This window comes from Oncorhynchus mykiss, chromosome 1, assembly GCF_013265735.2.
Source record: "Oncorhynchus mykiss isolate Arlee chromosome 1, USDA_OmykA_1.1, whole genome shotgun sequence".
Lineage (NCBI taxonomy): Eukaryota > Metazoa > Chordata > Actinopteri > Salmoniformes > Salmonidae > Oncorhynchus > Oncorhynchus mykiss.
Window position 1 is genome coordinate 83932938 of NC_048565.1, and position 7500 is coordinate 83940437.

General features: G+C 39.6%; 1 protein-coding gene across 1 annotated transcript in view; it reads left to right on the top strand.

The window, feature by feature from the left end:
• Nucleotides 1–7500, top strand: part of LOC110530893 (storkhead-box protein 1-like) — a 47816-nt gene that overhangs the window by 29156 nt on the left and 11160 nt on the right. The gene's annotated exons all lie outside the window — the stretch shown is intronic.

A 7500-nucleotide genomic window follows, 5' to 3' on the forward strand; every position in this document is an offset into this window, starting at 1 on the left:
ATGGTCTAAGGGCGCTCTCTTGTTGAATATTATATTTTAGATTTGAACAATTTTCATTCAATTTTTTAAGGTTAACCACATTATAAGGATTTTGAGATACAAAGACAATATGTAGTGCCTTCGGGAAGTATTCAGACCCCTTGACTTTTTCCACATTTAGTTACGTTACAGCCTTATTATAAACTTGATAAAATTAGTTTTTTTCCTCATCAATCTACACACAATACCCCATAATGGCAAAGCAAAAACAGGGTTGTAGAAATATTTGCTAAGTAATTAAAAATAAAAACTGAAATATAACATTTACAGAAGTATTCAGACTCTTTACTCAGTACTTTGTTCAAGCACCTTTGGCAGGGATTACAGCATTGAGTCTTCTTGGGTATGACTCTACAAACTTGGCACACTTGTATTTGGGTAGTTTCTCCCATTCTTCTCTGCAGATCCTCGCATAGCAAATGGTCTGAATACTTATGTAAATAAGGTATTTCTGTTTTTTATTTTTAATAAATGTGCAAAAATTTCTAAAAACCTGTTTTTGCTTTGTCATTGTGTGTAGAATGCTGGAAAAATGTTACCAATATTAGAATGAGGCTGTAACGTAACAAAATGTGGAAGAAGTCAAGGGTTTTTTCAGGACTTTGCACATTTTCCCGCGACACCATTTTCATGTCAGTCGACCCCACAAGGGGTTGCGACCCCAAGTTTGGGAACCACTGGTCCATGTAGAGGACGATCAATGCCAAACCAGAGGGAACGGTGTCTGTAGAAGAGTCTCCTGCCTCAGTAGCTGGTGAGAATGTGGAATGAGGAGCACATCGTTAGGGTCTGGAGATTAGAATGGGGGGGGGGACTGTGTGTGTGCGTGCATGCATGTGTGTGCACGACTGCACATGTTTGTGTGAGCATATGTGTCTGTGTGTGTAAGAGAGAGTGAAATCAATAGAGCTTATGGAAGGTAATGGTTCCAATGGTTTGAGTATGAAGCCCACACAGGCAACAGTGTTAGTCACTTTACCCCTACAGTACCTACATTTACATATTACCTCAATTTCCTCGACTAACCTGTACACCGGCACATTGACTCGGTACCGGTACCCCTGTATATTACTTTTATTATTTATTTAGTTTTAAAAAATGTATTATTTTTTCTTACTTAATTGTTGGTTAAGGGCTTGTAAGTAAGCATTTCACTGTTGTATTCGGCGCATGTGACAAATATAATTTGATTTGATTTGACTCCAGGCATCTTCATTTTGAATAGATGTCTCTAATCCAGTATACATTCCTTAGTGGTGTTGTTGTAGTGTAGTAATTACTACTGACTAGCCCCGTGTTATCTCTGATGTTGTATAGGCAGTCAGAAGGGGCCTGGCTGTAAGATATGTTTTTAGGCCTTTAGGCTGTAATGTAATCACGTCTAGTCTAGTGGGACTCATGTGACTGACCCGACGGACCTAAAGCAGCAGAAGCACAGCCATGTGAATAGAGTACATGTGGCATTTATCAACCTCATTCAGGCAGAAAAGAGATAGGAGAGAACAGTGTTTCCCCTATATCCCCTTTGTGATAGCAAATTCATCAGGGACCCCCTCGTTACCAGAACACAACTCGAGTGAGATAGAAATAGCATACAAGGAGTTTTACTATGACTCCGGCAGTGTATGGCCGGACAAACCAAGTCTTGTGCCCTGGGAAGGAACATTTTAAAGGCCCACCTCTTGGCATCTGAGCTAATTTTGCAGCTTTAAAGGTAATATCCTGCAATTCTACACATTTTGCCATGAGACAGAAAGAACAGTTTGCAGTTTTAAAACTTAATGTACAGTGCATTTATAAAAAATGTCAATACAAACTTTTGGGGGAATACAAGGAGTTTTACGAGCCTCCCAGGCCCATGTTGCCCAGGGTTAAGAACATACATTGTAGATGAATAATATTAGATTCTATTGTATTACACCCTCTAAACTAGAGGTCGACCGATTATGATTTTTCAACGGCGATACCAATTATTGGAGGACCATAAAAGCCGATACCGATTAATCGGACAATTTTTTTTATTTGTAATAATGACAATTACAACAATACTGAATGAACACTTATTTTAACTTAATATAATACATCAATAAAATAAATTTAGCCTCAAATAAATAATGAAAAATGTTCAATTAGGTTTACATAATGCAAAAACAAAGTGTTGGAGAAGAAAGTAAAAGTGCAATATGTGCCATGTAAGAAAGCTAACATTTAAGTTCCTTGCTCAGAACATGAGAACATTTGAAAGCTGGTGGTTCCTTTAAACATGAGTCTTTAATTTTCCCAGGTAAGAAGTTTTGGGTTGTAGTTATTATAGGAATTATAGGACTATTTCCCTCTATACCACATATGTCAGAGTCAAGGCCCGCGGGCCACATCCGGCCCGCAAGAAGGTTTTTTACGGCCCCTGGGATGATCTTGATTTATTATTAGAACCGGCCCGCAGCAAGCCGGCAGCCCGCAGATCTTTTACACGCACCAATACTACATTTCCCACAATGCAAAGGTGACGCACCGAGCAGTAGGCTGCTTCATTTCAATATTTATTGGCACAGCAGTCGTCAGCATCACAGTAAAATTAACTTTCAGATACCCATCAAAAATGGCAAAACGGAAGGTGGATACTGAGAACCGGGGGTTTCAAACAAGGTGGGAGTCGGAGTATATGTTCACGAAGGTAGCTGGAAAACCTGTGTGTCTTCTGTGTGGAGAAAGTGTGGCGGTACTGAAAGAGTATAATCTGAGACGACATTATGAAACGAAACACGCGGACAAAAACAAGAATATGGACATGGAACAAAGGCTACAAAAGGCAGAGGAATTAAAACGAGGCCTCAAATCTCGACAGGCTCTGTTCAAAAAAGCCAAATCACAAGGCCAGGCTGCTGTCAAGGCCAGTTTTATTTTGGCAGAAGAGATCGCTAAATCAGCCCGGCCATTTACGGAGGGGGATTTCATCAAAAACTGCATGATTAAAGTTTGTGACGAAGTTTGCCCAGAAAAAAGGCAACTCTTTTTAAATGTGAGTCTGAGCAGAAACACCATTGCCGAGAGAGTAGACCAGTTGTCCATCAATCTAAAAGAGCAGCTTGTGAAAAAGGGAAAAGATTTTATTGCATATTCCTTGGCTGTGGATGAGAGCACCGACATTTCTGACATTGCCCAGTTGTCAATTTTCATCCGCGGAGTGGACTCCAACCTAAGCGTGACAGAGGAGTTTTTGGCTTTACGTCCTATGCATGGCACAACTACGGGGCATGATTTGTATGAAGAGGTGTCAAGATGTGTAAATGAGATGGAGCTGCCTTGGGAAAAACTTGTGGGTTTGACAACCGACGGAGCACCTGCGATGTGTGGACACAGGAGCGGACTGGTGGCGAAGATACGGGAAAAGATGCAAGAGGAAAACGCGACAGGTGAGCTGACAGCTTATCATTGTATCATACACCAGGAAGCGTTGTGCGGTAAAGCCTTGAAAATGGAGCATGTAATGAGCATCATCACGCGCACAGTTAACTTTATCAGAGCCAAAGGTTTGAATCACCGCCAGTTCAAGGCATTTCTGACGAAGTTAGAAACGGAGCATGGTGATTTGCCTTATCACACAGAGGTGCGATGGCTAAGCCAGGGAAAGGTGCTTCAAAGATGTTTCGAGCTTCGTGAGGAGATTTGTCTGTTCTTGGACAGCAAAGGGAAAGACACAACACAACTCCGAGACGAAATGTTTCTGTGTGAAATGGCTTTTCTGTGTGACATTACGAGTCATCTGAATGCAATAAACTTGCAGCTGCAGGGTCGGGATCGTGTCATCTCTGATATGTACAGTACAGTGAAGGCATTTAAAACCAAACTGACTCTGTGGGAGACGCAGATGCGGAAAGAAAATTTGAGCCACTTTCCCAGCTGCCAGACCATGAAAGAGAAGCTCTCTACCAGTGCGTTCCCGAGCACACAGTTGGCTGATAAAATAGGTATGCTTGCCGCTGACTTTCGACGCCGATTTGCTGACTTTGAAGCACAAAAAAGCAGGTTGGAACTGCTCGGTAACCCATTTGCTGTTGACGTGGAAAGCTCACCACCAAACCTCCAAATGGAGTTGATTGACCTCCAATGCAATGATGCACTGAGGGCAAAATATGCGGCAGTGGGTGCTGCGGAGTTCGCCCGTTTCCTCCCCGGCACAATGCCCCAGCTGCGCATCCAGGCTGCTCAAACGTTGTCTATGTTTGGCAGCACATACCTGTGTGAACAACTGTTTTCTTTGATGAACCTGAACAAAACATCACACAGAAGTCGACTTACTGCTGAACACCTCCACTCAATTCTGAGGATTTCTTCAGCTCAGAGCCTTACCCCGAACATTGATGAACTTGTGGAAAAGATGGGACACCACCAAGTATCACCCTCAACCTCAAACAAGTGAACATTACTGTGCAATCACATATTTAGAGTTTTTACTCAGTTCAAGTTTAAAAGTTAAAATTTAATATTTGTTTTCACTGCATGTTACTTCTCCTTAAACAAAGTGTTGTTTTTGATTAATAGATTTTTGCACTTTATTTTTTTGTATTTCAATCCAATTATATTTTAAAAATATTTCAGTTGAGTGGATGATAGAAAATTGCTATTATTGTTTTTTCTTTGAAGTAAATTTAGCCCACTTTTGCTAAAATAGAAAATATAGTCTACTGATGGTGCCTTGAATACCGGTTTCTTTCATTTAATGTTCATGTTATGGGGATATTTATATAAAGGAAATTTGTCTTTTGTGTCTGTTGAAAATTAAAGATTACTGACAGAGCCATAAGAAAATATTGCTTTATTTATCTGATCATATTGTAATATATTTGTTAGGTTTTCAGTAGGTTCAATTAGGTTCACTAGACTATATGCGTCATTTAAAAATGTTTCAATGAACATTCGAACAGTCCGGCCCTCGTCTTGTAGCTGATTTTTTTATTTGGCCCTCCGTCCATTTGACTTTGACACCCCTGCTCTATACCATTTGTATTTCATTAACCTTTGACTATTGGATGTTCTTATAGGCACTTTAGTATTGCCAGTGTAACAATATAGCTTCCGTCCCTCTCGCTCCTCCCTGGGCTCGAACCAGCAACACAATGACAACAGCAACCATCGAAGCAGCGTTACCCATGCAGAGCAAGGGGAACAACTAGTAGAAGGCTCAGAGCGAGTGATGTTTGAAACACTATTAGTGCGCGCTAACTAGCTAGCCATTTCACTTTGGTTACACCAGCCTCATCTCGGGAGTTGATAGGCTTGAAGTCATAAACAGAGCAATGCTTGACGCACAAGGAAGGGCTGCTGGCAAAACGCACAAAATTGCTGTTTGAATGAATGTTTACGCGCCTGCTTCTGCCTACCACCGCTCAGTAAAATACCTAGATACTTGTATGCTTGTATGCTCAGCCAGATTATATGCAACGCAGGACACGCTAGATAATATCTAGTAATTTCATCAACCATGTGTAGTTAACTAGTGATTATGATTGATTGCTATCTAGCAACTTACGTTGGCTTACTGAATTCTCGTAACAGGCAGTCAGTCTCCTTGTGGAGTGCAACGAGAGAGAGAGGTCATTATTGCGTTGGACAAGTTAACTGTAAGGTTGCAAGATTGGATCCCCCGAGCTGACAAGGTGAAAATCTGTCGTTCTGCCCCTGAACGAGGCAGTTAACCCACCGTTCCTAGGCCATCATTGAAAATAAGAATGTGTTCTTAACTGACTTGCCTGGTTAAATAAAGGTATAAACATTTTTTTATTTTAAAATAAATAAATCGGCGCCCAAAAATACAGATTTCCGATTGTTATGAAAACTTGAAATTGGCCCTAATTAATCGGCCATTCCGATTAATCGGTCCACCTCTACTCTAAACTTATTCCACTGATCCCTTGGTCCAAATTCATTAAATCTGTAGGTTTTTATTTTTACAAAAAAACACAAGGAAGGGGTAACATTAAAGTATTAGAACACGAAGGACAAACAATACAGCATCAAGACACGATCAAACATGTATCAGTCTTTCTGCAACAGATCCATCCTTATGTGTGCATGATACTGATAGTGATATAAAATATATGTCATAGTTTCCTTTTTCATGATCGCAAGCTTGTGAAACCCGAACCCTCCAAGATCCCCCCACAGTTCCCCAATGGCTGTCCCTCAACCATTCGAGACCACTCCCACAATCCCCCCCCTGGAAGAAAAAAAAAGAAAAAATACAATTAATTCCGTTCCCCACCCCCAGAACCCCCCAATGCACCAACAACCAAGAGAATGAACTAAAGAGAAAAAAGGAAAAGACAGAAGAAAACAGTAAACAACAATGCAAAAATAAATAAATAATAATAATACATATAAAACAAAGGACATCAAGGACAACTAAAATCATAACAGCAATGCCAACTTTATATGTCTGTGTGCATGTCTGGCACTATTACATGTATGTGTGTGTTCTTGTATGTGTTTATTTGAATGAGAGCATGTGTACAAACACCTGCACGGCATCAGCCTCAGGCAGACCGGCATTAGTTGTAAAAATACTGCCACTTAGTGTCACTCAAAAGTACTTTTATTAAATGAAATCTGTTGTTAGTAATATTAATTCAAAGAACTTTAAATGTAAAATAAAATAAAAAATCAGATCTGACCGTGGACCCCCTGCAGTCCCTCCTCACCAGGGATTCTCAGTACCTCCTCAGTACATCCTCAGACCCCAATTTAAGAACCCTTTGGCTAGAGTATCTGTCTGTCTGTCAATCTCTTTCAAAATCACAGGAGTACTGTATGATTTAAATAAACCTTATTTATAGCTTGTTATGTGTGAGATTAGATTTCTCTGTCCATGTTTACTCTATGAGAAACTATTTGATGTATGAGAAGAAATATATCCTAGATCAGAAGATTGTAGACATTGCTTGTTTTGATAAGAGATTTCGTACAGTACATTGCTTGTTTTGATAAGATATTTCATACAGTACATTGCTTGTTTTGATAAGTGATTTCATAAAGTACATTGCTTGTTTTGATAAGAGATTTCGTACAGTACATTGCTTGTTTTGATAAGTGATTTCGTACAGTACATTGCTTGTTTTGATAAGAGATTTCATACCAGACATTGCTTGTTTTGATAAGTGATTTCATAAAGTACATTGCTTGTTTTGATAAGAGATTTCGTACAGTACATTGCTTGTTTTGATAAGTGATTTCGTACAGTACATTGCTTGTTTTGATAAGAGATTTCATACCAGACATTGCTTGTTTTGATAAGAGATTTCGTACAGTACATTGCTTGTTTTGATAAGAGATTTCGTACAGTACATTGCTTGTTTTGATAAGTGATTTTGTACAATACATTGCTTATTTTGATAAGAGATTTCATACAATACATTGCTTGTTTTGATAAGAGATTTCATACCAGACATTGCTTGTTTTGATAAG